This window comes from Panthera tigris, chromosome E3, assembly GCF_018350195.1.
Source record: "Panthera tigris isolate Pti1 chromosome E3, P.tigris_Pti1_mat1.1, whole genome shotgun sequence".
Taxonomy (NCBI): Eukaryota; Metazoa; Chordata; class Mammalia; order Carnivora; family Felidae; genus Panthera; species Panthera tigris.
Genome location: NC_056675.1, coordinates 1,700,142 through 1,718,367, shown reverse-complemented (window position 1 = coordinate 1,718,367; position 18,226 = coordinate 1,700,142). Strand labels below are relative to the sequence as shown.

The window sequence follows — 18,226 nt, the reverse complement described above, 5'->3', positions numbered from 1 at the left end:
AGGCACTGGGCATGGGGAGTCCAGCCTCTGGGTTCTCTGTTCCGTGGGCCCTTTCTGTCTTTTCGCCAACACCACCCTGTGTCCATTTATGATGTGTTAATACCTGGTAGTGAACCTTCGAAATTGTTGTTGTTCTTTAAGATTTTGGCTAATTTTGGTCCTTTGCTTGTCCTTACGCATTTCGGAATCAGAGTGCTAATTTATGTGGAAAACTCTGCTGGCACATGATAAGGATTCAGGGAATTTGTAAATCAGTTTGGGAAGAAATGACACCTGAACTTTGTCTTCTGAATGAGAACATCGTAGATGCATACTATTAGGCATTTCCCTGCATATTTTCTATTTTGGGTGCAGTGTTGACGGTGTCTCTGAGAATCTCGTGTGTGTTACTGGTGTCTGCACACGCACTGACCGTGTGCGCAGCAGTCCTGCCGACCTCGCTACGTGGGCAGAGACGAGCCTCGTGTCGGTGCGTAACCCCGGCACGTCTCTTCCTCTCGGGTCCTCGTGCCTTTCCTTGTTTGTCCTTTCCCTGTCTTCTTGACGTGGCCGCCAGTCGGCTGTCACGCGGAAGTGACAGTGGTGATGTCCCTGACTCATGCAGATCTCCGGAAGCTTTAGTAATTCACCGCCGAGGATGACACATGCTGTTTGTTTCTCGTAGATACTCTTCATTGCGTTAATGGAATCCCCTGCTATGTGTTGTTTCGTTTCTTTTCTTCAAGATTTTTTTTTTTAAACAATCTCTACACTCAACGTTGGGCTCGAACTCACAGCCCTGAGATCAAGAGTTGCACGCTCCGCTGACAGAAGCCAGCCAGGCACCCCCTTTGCCGTTCTTTTCTAAGAGTTTTTATCAAAAATGCCTACTACATCAGTTTCGACGTGGGTTATTTTTATTGCGTTCCGTTCAAGCATCTTCTCACGTTCTCTCTGGATGTGCACAAGCTGACCTTCAGGCAAGGTTTCCTGCGCTCGGAGCACAGCGCAGGCAGATGGGAAGCTGGAAAGGGATCGGAAGATCCCAGGCTCGCTCACCTCTCCTCGGCCCTCTCGTCCCACAGGTTGCGGTGGAGCGAGTCCCGCGCACCAGGCTCTGCGCCGGGCGCTTGTGGGCCGGGGCCGTTGCACAGCCTCTTGCTCGCAACCCGAGGGCGCCTCCCTCTAGGGCACAGAGCAGACCAGTGGGAGCCTGGAACGCTGCGGGGGGTTTGCTGAGCGCTGCAGGCAGCTAGGGAAGGAGCGCCCGGGTGAACCTCCCGTGCCAGGGCTTGGTCGGTGGCTTTGAGTTTTGTTTAACAACTACGGATCCGCAGGAAGTCGTGAAGGTGGTGGACAGGCCCCACATATCTTTCCCCCAGCTTCTGCCGTGAAAACCTATCCCGTGATTACAGCACAGTATTAAAACCAGGCGCTTGGTGTTTGTGGTGTGTGTGTGTGTGTGTGTGTGTGTGTGTGTGTGTGCGCGCGCGCGCGAACGCGTGTGTGTAGGGGGCTCTGTGTCATGTGAGCCCATGTGCAGTTTCGCCAAAGTGCCCCCGCCGCAAGGACCTTCTGCCTGCTGCCCCCAGAACCACACCCACCCATCACCCCCTACTCTGTTTTCTGTCTCTGCTGTTTTTGGCATTTCAGCGATATTAAGTAAATGGAATCATATAACGTGTGATGTATTCGAATTGTTTTTCAATTAACAGACTCTATTTTTTCGAGCCATTTATGTTTATAGGAGCAAGAACAGAGAGTACAGACCTCCCCTGATCCTCTTCCTCTGTCTCAGTGATGGCTGTCCTGCTACTAACACCTTGCATCAGTCGGGTCCGTGTGTCACAACCGATGAACCGTGACGGCGACGTTATGATTAATTGGGTCCACAGCCTACGTTAGTGCCGGCTCTCAGCCTCGTGTGTCCTGTCGTTTGACAGATGCGTGCTGTCGTGCGTGCAGCATGGCGGTGTCACCTCACAGAACGCTGTCACCGCCCTCACATCCCTGTGCCCCGCGTGCTCACCCTCCTTCCCCCCCCCCCCCCCCCCCCCCAGAGCCCGGGCGGCCGCCGATGTGCCCCCGTGTCTGTAGCTGTGCGTTTTCCAGAACATCACACGGTCGGAGTCGTGCAGCGTGGAGCCTTTCCAGACGGGCTGCTCTGGCAGTGTGTTTTCAGGGTTCCGCCGTGTCTGCTCACGGCCGGATGGCTCGTTTCTTCCTAGCGCAGGCTCCCGCTCCGTTGTCTGGGCGCGACGTAGCCTACCTGTGCGCTCACTTGGCGAGGACGAGCTGGTGCGCCCAGGCCTTGGCGGTTTTGAAGGACGCTGCAGTAAACGCGTGTGTGGGAGTTTTGTGTGGATGCGCAACGTCGACTTGCGTGTCTGGATCGCGCGGTAAGCGTTTCGCTTTGAACGCTTTCGCCACCAGCCGTGCTGGAGGAAGCCGTGCCTTCTTGTGAAGCTTTTCACACACGGTGTTTTTTTTTTTCTCCTCTTTTGTAGAAGCTCTACGAGGTGGGGGTGTTGCCGTGTTCCCGACGGGGTCACGGGCCGCTGGAGGCTGGAGCCACGCGCGTCGGGCCTGGCTCCTCCCCGGACTCTGCTGATGACCTCTGCCCTCAGGCCTCCCTCATCGGTCAGGTCACCTCAGGCTTCTGTTTTCATTTCACCTCTGAGCGTAATTGGGTAATAAACCTCCCGGGAGCCTGAAAGTGGCACTCAGGGCACCTGTCTGCCTTTCCCGGGTGACCGTGCGTGTGACCTGAGGTGGCACCATCCGGAACTAGGGCCACGAGAGGAGGAGGAGGAGCCCTGAGCGGGGAGGACTGCTTCTGGGGGAGGCGCCCCGGGTGAGGATGAGCCCTGGGCTGGGAGGAGTGCAGTGTGGGGAAGAGCCCTGGGGGGAGGGGAGCCCCGGGCAGGGAGCAGAGGCTGATGGGGGCACCTCCCCACGTCCCTGGGTGTAACGGCGGGGTCCCTTTGCCGCAGCAGCTGCCCTGTCCGTGGCCACAGGCTCCTCCCTCTGGGGGGCCTGGGCTCGGGTGGGTGGCTGGCAGCTCGACATCATGGCCTTCGGTCTCCGTGAAAGCGGATCGCGTCCATTTCTCTTGGGAAAGACCTTAAACCTTGGCTGCTTTCGCGCCCTGTCCTCATTTTCTTCCTGCGTCCTCCTTCCGAGCCCTCGAGTCTCCTAATCTTATTAAGGGATTTCTCTTGTATGCCTTCCTTTTAATGCTGCACGTTCCGGGTCTCAGCGTGGAAGGAAATACTTAACACGCCCAGTGCCTGTCCTGTCTTCCGAGAAGCAGTCCTTCTAAGCGCCCAGAGTGCCTTCTCGTGCTCCCCTCGCCCCGTGCGGGGTGCTGGCACCGGTGGTGCGGGTCGTGAGGGTGCAGTGCCCCCGAGGCCCAGTTTGGGCTCTGGTTGCCCATCCTGCCGTGCGCCTGCCCCCACCCAGAGCCGGCCCCCCGCACGCTCTGTTCCGCACGGTGGTGAGCGCTCCACGCGGAGGTGCCGAGGGGCCTTCCTCTTGACAGTGGGTTTGACACCATCAGGTGGCCGTGGAGGTGGGCGGGGACGCGCCTGCTTGGGGTAGGCGGTCCGTGCCTCTGGGTGCGGTCTGTTCTCACGGTTCTGGCGTTTCCGAGGAGGAAGGGCCTCTACGCCACAGCACCGTCCGCACCGCCCTACCCCGGGACCTGCGCCGTCAGGGTGGCTCATACACACACGTGCCCTCGATGGTGTCCTGGGGCCCGTTGACCGGGCACGTGGTGTGGGAGGCCTCGCCAAGGTGTGCCAGGCTGAACCGGACCGGTGCCCTCGGTCCCTCTGACTGCAGATGAGGAGGCTTGACCAGACCCGCCCTTTCTGGGGCACCCTGGCCTTCTGTGCCGTCCCCTTTGTCTCTGTCCCGGTGCGCAGCCTGCCCCTCCAGGCAGGACTCGCGTAGCTGTGGAGGGCACGCCACGTGGCCCGGCAGCGTGCGGAGTGTGCGCCTCATCACCCCCGCCTCCTCCGCGGTAGAGGTGAGCGCCCCCCAGACCAGAGAGGTTAAGCAATCCTGGTGGCTCTGCACTGCCTCCTCGGGGGCGCACGTACAGATCAGGTGGGATCTCGTCAAAAGGCAGGGTTTGAGTAAGCAGTTCCGTGCCGGGCCTCAGATCCTGCCCGTCACCGGCCCCCAGGTGGTACGCGAGCTGCGGATCAGCGGGTGGTGCCGGACGTCAGAGTCCCGTCCACTTCAGAGACAGTGCAGTGGGGACCTGTGATCGACCGGGGCCGGGATTGTGGTGCAGCCGAGTCATCGGGCCCGTGTTGAAACGTGCTTTTATCCGCACGGTGCCAGGCTCAGATGCGGACAGTGGTCTGGAGCGTAGCCGGCTGGGTGTCTGCAGATATCTGCAGGCCCCCCCGCTGTCCACACCCAGTCCTGGTCTTTGTCACCCCCTGCTCGCCTCCAGCAACCACGGTCCTGTCCCCCTCTATCCCCTCCGCCCCCAGAGGAGCTCGCTCACTGTTGATCCGTTTACTGGTCTTGTAGAAACGCTGACCGAGTGCCCTCCCGGTGCCCGTCCGGCTGTCCCCACACCTGCACCCTGCTGCCCTGCCCAGGCTGGTAGCTCCCGAGGGGTGGGGTCTGCAAAGCGGAGCTGCTGGATCTTCCATGAATTGGGGTCTGGGAGCCCCCCGCCCCTCCCCCACCGCTGCATGGGCAGGGCCCGGGCATGATTGAAATTCAGGCTCAGATTCAGACCTTGCTTCTGTCTTACTTGAAATGCCTCCCTTCTCTTTTGTCTGATCCTCGAAGAAAGTCTGCAGGAGGGTAGCGGATGTCACCCGGCCCGTGGTTTCTGATTTAACATTTGTTCCGCTTAGTGCGACAGCGCCCCTCGTCCTCCCACAGGTGAGCAGGAGCCTCTCGGCTTTAAAGTTTAATTTTCAGGTGTTAATATATTGTCCTTTCGGTTTACCTCTCCAGGCTGACATTTTTGTTATCTCCATTTTGTTACATCCAAGAAGGTCGGCCTGTTTTGTTATGGGAGCGTGCCGTTTGCGCAATTCATTAGAAAGCCAGACTTGTCACAGGTATTCTTGCTTTATCCACTGAGGGGGCAGTGGACCCAGGTTGCGGCAGAAAAGACCTAGAGAGAAAAGCAACTTTAGGGAATATAATAAAATCAAAGCAAAGTGCCTTTTATCCCTCTGCAGTTTGAAGACACTGATGAAGATGGGGGTTGCGGGGGCGCAGAGGGGGGGCGTGTGGGGGGCCGCGTGGGGCTTCCTCCCGGCAGTGCCTGGGCTGGGGAGGACGGGACCCCGAGGGGCCGCGAGGGGAGGGCAGGCGTGCCTTCTTGCTTCTCACTCGTCGGGGCAGGGCTGGCCCCGCGCCCGTGGCCTCTCGGCCCTGCTCGTTGGGCCGTGTTCGCGCCGTTTGGAGGCTGTGTTCTGCTGCCTCCAGATACCCTCGTCTCCTTTCCTCCCCACCCTCCGTACGCTCTAGGAGAGACCACAGCCCTGGCCCCCGCCCCGCCCGTGCTGGGGCTGCAGCAGCCTCGGGGGTGCGCTGGCAGTGTAGACCTAACGGTGCCTTCGCCGAGGGCCACGAGTTTGGGGAGACGGGGCGGCGCCCTGCCTCCAGGCACGCGTGGCCCTTCCACAGTGGCCTGCGTGGTGTATGTGTGATCAGAGGCCCTGTGCTTTCCTGTTTCCCCGGGCTGACTGCCCGTGTCCCCATTCCGCGAATGGCAGATGAGATCCCAATAGCTTAAAAAAGTTAAAACTGGTGCCGCCTGGCTTTGGTCGCAGGAGGTGACTAACTCACGCCCTTTGCACAAGACCACTGGCCCCGGATCTGCGGCTCCCTGGCGTATGTGTGCCGTCGGAGCTAGGAAACCATGGCCTCGTCCAGCGGGCGCCGCCTGGGCCCAGCACCTTCTCCTCGTGCTCCGCCTGGAACGTGCTATGTTGGGCGCGGTGGACCAGACATCCCCCCGCCCATGCCCCTGCCTCCTGGGCCCCCCGCCATCCCTCCGCAGGCCTCTGGGCCTTTGCTGGTGCTTCCTCCCTGCTTCTTTGGCTCTCGGCCTCCCCAGCTGCTGCCTGTCCTGTCATCTTTGTTTCTCTCTCCTGAGAAGGAAGGGCCTTTTCTGTTTTGTTCAACAGCAGTTAGCTTGTAGGAAGCTTTTCGTGTACAGTAGGCACCCGGCAAACGTCTGCGGCCTGGAGCCCCTGGTAGGTGACGGGCAGCGTCCCACCTCTGTTTCTGGTCTCTGGCCCCGCTCACTGCCTTTGCCTCTGAGCGGCCCCCTCCTGCCTGCCTTCGGCACTTGTGCTGTGCCCTGTGTGTGTGAGGGCTCGCTGCCCCTGCCAGAGGGCTCCCGAGAGCATCCCTGTTGCCACCCCTCCCGCCTGCCCCCTGGGGGGTGTTCAGGGCCCACGGAAGTGCTCGTGGGGAGGTGGTAGACACAGGCACGTCTGGGTTGGTTGCAAGGACTTGAAACCAGCAACTTGGAAAATGGCCACAATGACAGTTAAAGGAACAGCAGCGCCCAGTGCAGAGGCCAGGAAGATGAGCTGCTCTGGGGGCGCCGGTGCCCAGGGCAGGGGGGTGGGGAATGGGGCTCTGCCCAGGACTGGAGTCTTGGAGATGCCTCCCATCCCTTCTTCAGGTCCTGGGGGTGGCCCGTGGGTGGTGCAGGGGGGCCTGGTGCCTGGCTCTCAGCCTGGTCCCTGCTGCCCCGCGCCTTCCAGAAGGCCCCCGTCCCGTCCCCCCGAGCATACCTGCAGGCCGCTCCTTGTCCTCTCCCGCCTGAGGCCCCAGGCCAGCTGGAGCTCTTACCCACCGTTTTTTCCACTTACTCTGTGCCCTTTGTGAAAAGTTTGCCACGTGTGCGCCGACGTGTGCATATGTACCTGACAGACACGTCGGTGATGAAATACTAACTGAATCTGAGTACATTTGCCTGGGAAGTCTTTAAAAACCAAATGATTTCTAAAAACTAGGGTGAGTAGGATCTCCTGTTTTCCTCGCACCCCTGGGTAGTCCTGGGCACGCCCTGGGTCGCAGGTGCCCGGGAGGAGGTGACCACTGGGTCCCTCTGAGGCGGAGGAGCTGGGTCTCCGCCATCAGACAGGCCTGGGGGCCACCGGGTCGCTGCCATTGCTTGTGCTGCTCGTGGACGGGGAAGCAGACGGTGGCCTCTCGGACGTCCCCTGCTCTGTCTGTCTCCGTTTATCGTCACTTTGGCTCTTGCTCCTCTGAGGCCGGCCCTCGAGTCCCAGCCGGCTGGCGACCTGCCTGGGCACGAGCCCGCACAGGAGGCACTCCGTGCTGGCGGGGCAGGAATGGTGCTCACCGGCCGCGGCTGTGTTTCTTAGGTGCATCTGTGCCAGCAGGTGAAACCCGGTCCCCGAGTCCCGACACGTGTCCGTGAGCCCTGGCGGCTCTAGCCGGCCGCGTCCCCGTGCCCGTCAGCTTGTCCAGGGCTCTGAGAAATCCATGTGATGGGGACTGGGAGGCCGCCGCTGTCTTCATTTGCATATTTCACATTTTGCCGGTGAGGTAGTTTTGCACGAATGCTGAGTTTCTAAAGCACAGCATTACAGTACTTTCGGTCTTCCTTCCTGAGGTGTTGGCCCTCCGCTCCGTGTGGCCCCCGGGCGACGGCCTCCCTCTCCCCCCCGGCACCCAGGCCGAGGCGCCCGCAGCCCAGTGCGGCGCTGGCGGAGAGCCCTGAGCGTCCTCGCTGGAAGGAGGCCGCGGTCCCCCAGCTCAGGCCTAAGTGGTGCCGGGAGGCTGGGCGGGCGGTGAGAGGGGCCCCGAGCGCCCCTGGCAGACCTACGAGGACGCCGTGTCCTCGTTCACGCTTTAAAATCCCCTCTCGTCTTGTGGAGACCTGCTCTCCTTTTAACTCAGTTCCGAAGAAATCCAAATCTTTGAATAACCTTCATCCTGAGCGGAAAGGAAGTTGGCTGCAGGTGGAAATTGGTGGTCACGCTCCGAGACGTGGTTCCCCGCCAGGCGGCCTCTCCAGCGCCACCGCTAAAAATAGCCACGCGTCCTGCTGCTGTCACAGCTGCCTCCAGCGCACTCCTGGTGACCGTTCCAGGGGTACCGAGGCGCCCTCGTCCTCTGCGGGCTGTGCCTGGCTCCCTGGCTGCCCTTGGCCTGCGAGGCCATGTCCGTGTTCCAGGTGCTCCCTGGGTGGCCCCCCGTGGCTGGCCTCTGCCCCTGGCTTGTCCTCCTGTTCGGTGCCCAGAGAGTGGGTCCCGGAAAGCGTCTGTGCCCTTGGTGTTGGGGAGGAACCCCGTGCCCTCTGTCTGGGGGTCCCCACACCTTCAGTGTCGGAGAGGGACCCCACACCCTCTGTCTGGGCGTCCCCATGCCATTAGTGTGAGGGAGGAACCCTGTGCCCTCTTTTGGGGGGTGCCAACACCCTTAGTGTGGGGGAGGGACACCACATCTTCTGTGTGTGTGTGTGTGTGTGTGTGTGTGTGTGTGTGTGTCCCCACACTCTCAATGTGGGGGAGGGACCCTGTGCCTTCTATTTGTGGGGGAGGGTTCCCATGCCCTCACTTGGTGAGGGGGACCCTGTGCTCTCTGTCTGGGGGCTGGGCCTCCCCTGCCCTCAGCCCCACTGTTCCCTTTGCCAGCCCAGGCTGCCTCCAGGGGCCCCGGGAAGCCAGGCACTCAGCATTCTGTGGGATTCTCTCCAGCACGGGGTAGTTCCTGGCTCCCTGGACTTAACCACGAGCTGTAGCAAAATGTTCAGTGAGGGGGGCACAGCTTGCAGTGGTGGTTTGTCCTGAGGGAGAGTCTGTGGCGCCTGGGACTCCGGCGGGGCGCTGGGACTTTCCTCTCTCTGGGCGTGTGCAGCCACCGTTCTCCTTCTGAGGGAGGGAGCCGACCCTGGCCGGCCACGCTGTGCCGTTCTCCAGGGACCGGAGGCCCTCTGGGTCTGTGCGTGACCCCGACCTCGGCTGCCCCTGGTGGGTGGGCGCCCAAAGGACGTGTTCCTGGCTGTGTCTGAAGGGAGTCGGTGCCTGGGCTGGGGGCTGGCAGGTGCGCTCTGACTTTCTGTTCTGGGGGCAGAGCCAGGGACTGAGGCTGGGAAGACCCGAGCTGGTGCTGAACCCGGTCATTCAGTGCCTCTGCCCTCAAGCCTCCTTGTCTCTCCGCCGTCTCTTCCTCCCCTGGACGGGGACGAGGGTGTGGAGTGCTGGGGAAGTGTTTGTGACCACAGGTGGCGCACACGTGAGCTCGCGGCTCCCCACCTGCCTGTGGTGCGTGTGACCGTAGACGGTGCGCGTGATCGCAGCGGGTTGTTCACACGTTTGCAGCCAGTGCTGCTCTGATGTGGTGTGTGTTCTTAGAAGTCACCCTGCTCTGCAGGATCACTCGGAAACTTCCCAGGTGACAGACACCCTAGACGTGGGAAAGGAGTCGAACAAGCCGTGGTACAGTGTTGCTCGCTCACACAAAAGCCGTGCCACACGACCCCTCCCCGGGAGTGTGGCCGAGAGGGCCACGCCAGGCCTGGCTGGGCCCGGGGTCCTGCAGGTTCCTGTGCTCTCAGCGGGGCGCGATTTTGCCATCAGAGTACCCGCGGGCGGCTGCTCGTCCGCGCTTTCTGTGAGAGGCCTCGTGTGCCGTGGGTGAGGTCTGTGGTAGTAAAGTCTGTTTTAGTAAACGTCTTGTCACACCCCCGGTGTGGGACCTGAACGAGTAAGCGTTCCGTGAATACGAGTGACGGCTGTCGCCCGTCACACTTAACTCATCTTCGTGAACATTGTCATTTTCAAAATTCTTTGAGCTAGGATTTGCAGAATCCCAGTTCCGGGGTGAGCAGTCTGCGGCTGGGGAAAGTGGGAGAAGGCTTTTCCCGCTTGTAGTTCAGATGCACCTGACTCTGACCTAGGCTCCTTCCCTTCTGTCGGTCACACCTCCTTGTGTCAGAAGGGGTGTCAGAGTGCGTGTGTGCAAATGTGTAAGGGTGTGTGTGCGTATGAGCGTGTGTGTTATTGTGTACGTGTGTGATTGTGTGATTTGTGAGTGTGCGTTCATTGTGTGCACAGGTGTGCACCCGCCCGTGGGTGCGTATGTATGTGCGTGCCGTGCGTGAGCGCGTGTGTGTGTGAGTGTGCATGTGTGTTTCCATTATGGAAAGCCGCAGTTGGCTACCTTTCCCACGAGATCCTCACGGAACATTAGGCCCAGTAGGACCGGCCCCAACCATCGTAATAGTTATTAAGTAGCAATAAAGTGGGATCTGTATTTACAGAGCCAGAGTGCACTCAGACTGGAAGTTATTAAATATCATCCATCATCAGATGGAAAACAGTCAAATGCAGGGAGAGCGGTTCAGAGTCCATAATCTTTTGGTTAACTTCGCCCATGAAGACCCAAACTGCCCCTAATAAAGTCCGAGGACCGGGGAGGAAGTTCTTCTGGAGCAGAGCACTCCCAGCGCTGCCGTGGAGTCAGGCCCGGTGCCGTGCCGCCGATCCAGGTTTGCAGCAATCTGCAGGGTGACTGGGAGTCCACTCCGGCTCGGTGCTGCGGCTGTGGGCGGGACACGGGCGTCTCTCGGTCCCTCTCCAGAACGCTGGTTGTCTACCTGTGCCATAGGTCGTTTCCATCGTGCGCTGTGTCTGGAGAAGGGGGGACACGTGGCACTGACGTTTGCCTGCGGTGCCTCGGCGGGGAGGGTCCTGGCTGCCGGCTGTCTGCCCGGGACGGCGGTGCTCAGTGAGGAAAAGGGTCTGCGGTGGATCGTGGACCCTCTCCTTGGAGGCCCGCTCCTCAACTGAGTCTCTGCGTCTGTCCACGAGCAGGATGGGTGCACGTGACGGTCATGTCCACGTGAGCGGCCGTGTGGTGTGCCCGGTACACGGCTTTGTTCCCAGGGGTTCAGGTGGAACTGGTCCAGGATGGAGTTCGTGAAGGTGCACAAGAGTCTCGCGGGGTCCCCGAGGGTCCCGCTCGTCTGTGGCCCGGGGTCCGGTGTTGGCTCCGCGCCTGCCTGGCCACGTGCTGTGAATACGCTGAATCCACTGTGACACTGGCGTGTGGACAGCAGTTTGTGTCTTGTCTGACGTCCAGGGACGTCAGCCCCGGAATCCGTTCCCACAGTTCATGCAGATGCGCTTTCCAGGTACAGGGTCTGATTTCCAGAAGAATGTGAGAGAAGTTGGACGGTTGCTGCATTTGCCCCGGGTGAAGTTTTATTTTCTCTAGACCATTAGTTTCCAGTAAGTTTTACCGTGCTTAGAGGCTTCTTTCCTCGCGGCCTCAAGTGTCCAGCCAAGAAGCAGGGCGGTGCCCTAGCAGAGGGTGGCAGGTGTGACAGGTGCCCCAGGGAGAGAGCATGGACCCCCCCCCCCCCCCACCGGGTGTCCTGGGCTCACAGAGTCTAGTCCGGGAGTGGGAGAGGGGGTCTGCACTCTCCCGGGCAGCAGAAGGGCAGCCTCCTGGCCCAGCAGCAGATGAATACACACGAGACGCCCGGTCACTCACAGGGCTCCCCACGCTGAAGGCGTCGGCAGGTGGGCAGGGGCGTTTCAGCGCCCCAGGGCCTGCCTGTGAACCGCCCGCATCCGAGCACCCTGGGGGGTGTCCAGAGATGCGGACTCTATGGCTGGGAGTGGGCACATAGCCAGGTGGGGGTGTCTGCCGGACGGAAGTGGGTCCAGCAGCGAGCCCGCCCCCTATCCGCCAGCACCGCAGCTCCTTCCCGTGATGCAGGACCCTCCACCCAGCGTGGTCTTGGGGGGAGCGTGGGGGCCGGTGGGCTGCATGCCGCGGGCAGTGCCCTCCTGGGTGGGGGTAGTTTGGTCTCCTTTGGGTTCCCCGGGAGGGCAGCGTGGACTTGATTTCTGCTGTGTGCATCCTGTGCCCTCCCAGCTGAGCGCGGGGCCGTGTGGACCGGCCTGAGGAGCCGTGTGCGGTCTCTCCCTGGAACAGCCTCCTGTTGCGTCTGGGCGAGGACTGAGCCCTTGGGGCGACACGTCGGCTCCCACTTTGTTCTTCCCTCCCCTTCTTTTGAGGGACTTGGTTGGCTTTTTCCCTGCCCTGGGGCCCGCGAATCCCAGTCGGGGACGTCCTCTCTTTGGGGGCTTCCTTGGGGCTCTCCAATAAGCTTTTACAAAGGGCTTTATCCCCAGCTTTATGAAAGTCTCTAAATAAATTAGATCCGTCGGTTAGCCTTTGCCAGTGATTTTTATTATCCTCCGGTTAAAGAAATATTGCTAGTTACAGAAGCGGGATTTATTCTGTGTAAGGCGGTCTCGTTTAGCCACCTGTGAGCCCCTGGAGAAGCAGCTCTGTGTGAACGAGAAGTGCTGGGCGGTCATGAGAACACACGGAGGAGAGGGCCGGTGGCTGCAGGGCTGCGAATCTGTCTCCGGAAGGGGCTTTTCCGTCCGCACGCGGTAACTGGGCTGGAGAGCCTCCTCGCCGGGCCCCGGGTGGAGCCCTGCGCTCTCCCGAGGCCTCCCGTGCCGAGGCTAGACCCACGCCAGGGGCCCGAGCTCCGGGCGAGGAGAGCAGCACAGACGACACGGCGCTTGGGTCGGGGGTCAGTGACCTTCCCCGTCATCACCGGCTCCTGGCGACTCTGCCCTAGGGCCACAGTGCCGCGGAACGGCCTCAGAGGCCTGGGCTCAGGTTCTGTGTGGCTCGGAGCGAGGGGCCTCCCGCCCATGCTGGCGCCACCTCCGCGGGATGCAGGCTCGCGGGACACGGGCCCAGCACGGTGCCGCTCCCGCCTGGAACTCCCTTGTCCACATCGAGGACACGGCAGGAACCTATGATGCTTGTCAGCCTCCTTTCCCGCCGTGCCTGTTGCTCGAGCAGGTGACCTCCGCACGCACGCCACTCTTCTTCCTGGCGGAGCCCGGGGAAGTGAGCAGGAGCGGGCACCGAGCCGGCTGCGGGGCACCAGGACGGGGGCCAGAGCACACGGACAGACCGCCGTGTCGGCCGGGCTGCCCCCGAATTGTACGTCTTTGTGAGTAAAATCTGGTTCGTTCACCAGTGTCTTTGGGGACCTGGTGCTCATGTTACGGAACCATTTCCGGGCATTTTGCTTCCTCCTACATGTGCCGCGTGGCTTTTTTCTGCCCCTCCCCCATCCCCCCACCCGCCAGAGCTGAAACCTGGACAGAGTGGCGTGGCCCCCCAGAGCCGAGTATGTATGTTCGCATGTGGCTCACCCGTCCCATGCGTGTGGCCAGGCCGTGCCCTTAGTGGTCTCCAGCTTGCTGCCGCTGTGGGAGAAACGGCTGGTAGTGGCATCCCCGTGTCCGGTGTCGGAGGGTGGGATGAGTCCGTGAGTCTGCGGAGCCTCGTTGGAGCCACGCGACCGCCCGGAGCGTGTGCTCCCCCCGGATGATCTCCGGCCTGTCCCGCTGTGCTTTCCGCTCAGCCCGTAGCATCTTTGGGCCCCGTGTCCCCCTGTGTACTCCCACACGTCCCTGTACCTGTGCCGCCTGCTGCCGGACCGTGGCTAGGGCGCTTGGGTTGGGGGTCACCCCGACTAGGCTAGGGCGCTGGGGTCCCGTGTGCTCACAGAGCCGTGTACCACGAGCTTGGCCGGAACCAGTCGCTTTACAGCCCCAAAGCCACGGCCATCTCCCTGTGGCCTGCAGAGTGAGGTGTGTGGCGCGTCCATGGCGGGTCCTCCGGGGCTCGGCGCCTCTCTGCTTCCATAGCCGGGGGACTCTGCAGGGTCTCTGTGTGGGCAGGGTGGGCGTCGGCCACCTGGAGCTGGGGGGGGGCCTGGCAAGAGGCCTGGGGCAGAGCTGACCCCTCCCGTTGGGACGTCCGTGCGGACCCTTTGTGCCCATGAGCTGTGTTGGGAGCAGTGCTCAGTGCCCACACCTCTGGCATCTGCCCCGGCGTGGCTCGGTGCAGCAGCCTTCCAGGGCACAGCTGTGTCGCGGCCTTCTGCGGGCCACACCCCCAAATGTCACTGCCGCAGGCCGGTCCTTCCACGCACCCCCCCCCCCCCCCCACAGTGCTGGCCTGGAGAGGGCCTCCTGTCAGAGCAGATTGCCGCCTGGCTTTTCCGAGGATTAAAGTTAATTAAAGGCCTCTTCCTTGTTTTCAGTTCAGTATCCGCCAGCTATTTACATGCTAATACAGGCCCTGCCGAGGAGAGGAGGGAGGCGTGGGCTCCAGGCACCCTCATCCTGCAAGAAAGCAGTGGGAGACGAGCTGAGCTCTCGTTTATGTATTTATATTGTGTCCCTGTGGGTAGTGAGAGGTGTGCGGATTCAAACACATTTGAAAGTCAGCGGCGTGGTTGTTGTGGTTTTTTTTTAATATTTCCCGAAGTGTCCACGAGGCTGACTTGAATTTTCTCCATCAAGGCCGCATCTTACGCCGCATAATTGAATGCATTATGCATGGTAATCTCTTTGCATAAGCAATTTTCGAAAGAAAGAGGATGCAGAAAGTGGGACCAAACTTCCCAAGTGCTGGGCTGTCCTTCCCGGCAGCCTGGCTTCCTTGGTGAGGGGGTTTTTCCGCCCAACCGGGCAGCGGGTGGCTGCGTCCTCTGGCTCTGCTGCTGCTCTCCGGAAGAGACGGCGTGGAGCCAGTGGGGCCTGCGGAAGGGACCGCGGGATGTGCTTTGGCTGCAGTGGTCCCGCGGCCCGGCCGGGGAGTCTTAGGTGGGTGGGCGAGGGGGGTGTTCTTCTTTCTCTGTAACGGCGTCCTCCCCAGCAGGCCAACGGGCCGTTTTCTCCCGGCCTTCGTGGGAGTGGGGGGGGCGGGCTCACCTTTCTCTGGCTGGAGCCTAGCCGGCTGGACGTGGGGAGCTTTGGTGGCTCGTTGGTCGGGGTGGGGGGTGCCCAGCGTGAGTTTCTCCTTCCGCTTTCCCTCCACCTCGGCCGCCCTGGTGAGAGCCGGCATCTTTGCAGCTGGGAAGCGGCGCCCTTTGGTCGGAGTCCTTCCTTCCTCAGGCGGAGAGGGCTTAGTGGCCCGTCACTGATGCTAGACATCTGCCTGGTTTCTAAAGCGAGCTTCTGAGGGCAGTGTCTGCTGTAGCGCTCAGCACCTAGGGCTGCTGACCACGTTTAAAGCGCAGCTAACGCTCCTGTTTCTAGGAAGATGGAATAGACGTAGTTTTTTTTCCTTTTGCTAAGTACAACTAACAACCCTGGGCGTTATGTATGAAACAAACATAAAAAGCTCAGAAAGGTGGTGGCTGGGGGCTTGGGGACGCTGGGAGCAGCATGGGGTGAGTTCCCTGGGCCTGTCACACAGGTGGAGCCGGAGAAGCCGACAGTCCAGAAACGGCAGGGGGCCCCGAGGAAAGTCTGGGGCTCTGAGGGACCTGTCAGGCCACAGCTGGAGATGCAGTCACATAAGCAGAGGCAGTGGCTGAGCTCAGTCGTGGAATGGAGGGGACAGTAGAGACAGAGCAGCGGGAACCCCCAGTGTGGGCGACAGAGAGAAATACGTGCGGAGAAAAATGGCAGTGCCTCGGGGACCAGTGGGATCTTAACAGAAGCTCTCACTCAGGCTGATGTGTTCCGGGTCCCAGGAGAGGAGAGGCGGGGCTGACAGGGAGGCTCTGGTGGCCCGTGCGTCTCTTGACTCAGGACAGGTCTGTCCAGGCTTTTTATTTCTTCTTAAGTCAGCTTCGATAGTCTTTGGGAATCTGTCCGTTTCAGGGCATTTGATTTTTGGCATCTTGTTGATAGTATTCCTTTATAATTCTGTTTATTTCCATGAGGTCGGTGGTAGTGCCTCTGTCATTTCTCATTTCGGTAATCTCAATCTTTTCAGTTTTTTCCTAGATTTGTCTAGCTAAAGGTTTATCAGTTTTATTCATCTTTTCAAAGACCCAGGCTCTGGCTCAGCCGATTTTCTCCATTGGTTTCTATACTCTTTTTTGTTTATTTCTGCCCTCATCTTTGTTATTTCCATTCTTTGGCCTGCTTTGGGTCTACCGATTTTTGAGAAGGACACAGAAGCAGTTCGGTGGAAGAAAGATGACCTTTTCAGCAGATCCATCTGGAGCATTCAGACACCCATAAACAAAAAAAGTGAACCTCACGCTTCATACAAAAATTAACCACAAAACTAAACGTAGAACACAAATGTGCAAGTCTTATTACAAAGTAAGAGAAGATCTTCAGGGTTTAGGCAAAGCGTTCTCAGACTTGACACCGAAAATAGGATCTGCAAAAGGAAAAATTGATGAATGGGATTTGGTAAAAACTGAATGCCCGTGCTCTGTGAAAGATTCTGGTTAGAATGGAAAAGACGGGGTACAGCCTGAGAGCATGTTTGCAAACCGTGTATGTGACAAAAGACTATTATCTGGGATGTGTAAAGAACTTTCAACGCCCAACAGCAGCAAAGACCTAATTAGAAAATGGGCGTGCACAGATGGCAGACGGGCACCGGGAGAGACGCTCGGCATCGTTAGCCGGTAGGGAAATGCACGTAAAACCACCGTAAGGTATCACCGCACACCTCAGAACGGTTCGAATAAAAAATGGCGACAATACCAAGTGCTACCGAGGATGCGGAGAAATGATCTCTTATCCATCGCTGGCGGGAACGTGAACTGGCACAGCCCTCTGCGCTATAATGTCACCGTTTGTTAACAGCTGAACTGCGGTGACCAGATGGCCCGGCACTTGCACTCTGGGCATTTATCCTGAAGAAATAAAGCTTATGTCCACACAAAAAGCCATATAAAATTGCTTCTAGCAGCTTTATGTGTAATTGCCCAAATTGGAGAGAACGGCGATGTCCTCCAGGGGTGGATGCTTAAACATGGCTGCACAGTCACCGGTGTCGAGTTGGTTCGGCCCACCTGACCTTCTCCCTCCAGCTCCTCCGAGCTACCACGTTTCCTTCTCTCCTCCGCCGTCCCTGGGCGTTTCCACGCTCAGATGCTGGCATGGGTCGTTGGCTTCCCTGTGGCCTTGCCCCTTCCGGGGCTCCAAGTCCTCATGGAATGGCCCCAGTCCGTGTTGAGAGTGGATCCGGGGGAGTCCCGTTAGCTCACTGGGCTTCAGGCTGATGTGTCTGGAGGTGCCTTGTAACCCCCAGCCCCTTTAAAACGTACGGCAACTTTTTCTTTCCTGGATTATAATGCTGTATGTTGTGGAGCACTTGGAAACTGCTGGAAAGTATAAAGAAGACATTTTAAAAGTTCTTGATTTCTTTACCTGGAGATAGCACTGAAATCATGTTTGCAGGTTTCTTTCATTTCTCTCGCCTTCTCCCCTCATCCATCCATCCATCCATCCACTCATCCATCTGTCCGTCCATCCGTCATCCATCCATCCATGCATTCATTCATCCGTCTACTCATCCACTTGTCCATCCATCCACCCACCCACACACCCACCCATCTAGCCACCCACCTATCCATCCTTCCATCCACCCATCCGTCCATCATCCATCCACCCATCTGTCCATCATCCACCCATCCGTCCATCATCCATCCACCCATCTGTCCATCATCCATCCACCCATCCGTCCATCATCCATCCACGCATCTGTCCATCATCCATCCACCCATCTTTCCATCATCCACCCAGCCGTCCATCATCCATCCATCCATCCATCCATCCATCCATCACTGGCTGACGACCATAGTGCCAGGTGCTGTGGGATCAGCCATGTTCACATAACTGTTCCAGGTATTAAGAGAACGGGCATGAAGAGGACAGACAAGACCTGTGCGTGTCCTGTGTTTGTCACTTAACGTTTATTGGGACAGATCTTCAGGTTATTAAGCAGTTTTTGAGAATAAGGCCCTCAGTGGCTATATAATGTTCTTTTGTACGGTTGTCTCGGAATTAAGCTTCTTGTTGGAAATTTAGATTATTCTTAATTTTGCCTTAGTTTTGCTAGCGTGAGCAGCATCCTCGGATGTGGCTCTTGGCCGTATCTCTGACTTGTTTCGTGAGACGTGTGTGGGAGCCTCGCGTTCCTGGGCGCGGGGTAGGGACACTTGCTGGCTCAGCAGACATCCCCTCTGGCAGGTGTGCCCCATCCGCATTGAGTAGCAGCATTTCATTTCCTACCACTTTGGGTGCGAAACGGATCTTGCCGGGTTTACATGGCATACACGCCCGACACCGCGTTCAGCCCACTCCCGTCTCTGACGACACTGTTTTCCAGAGGAGGGAGGAGGTTGCTGGGGTTCAGTAACTTGCCAGGAAGCGTTGCCAGGAAGTGGGAGAGCCAGATTCGCAGCCCGAGTCCAGTCCCT

The 18,226-nt window shown here is 59.2% G+C and overlaps 1 protein-coding gene across 3 annotated transcripts in view; it reads left to right on the top strand.

The window, feature by feature from the left end:
* Positions 1-18,226, top strand: part of MAD1L1 (mitotic arrest deficient 1 like 1) — a 316,953-nt gene that overhangs the window by 131,105 nt on the left and 167,622 nt on the right. Inside the window, exon 1 of one of the 3 annotated variants that reach the window (XM_042971186.1) lies at positions 4,819-4,887. The exons of the other annotated variants lie outside the window; for them this stretch is intronic. The gene's annotated coding sequence lies outside the window, so the exon portion shown is untranslated. Of the gene's footprint in view, positions 1-4,818; positions 4,888-18,226 lie in introns of those variants that run through there. 3 annotated transcript variants of the gene reach the window in all.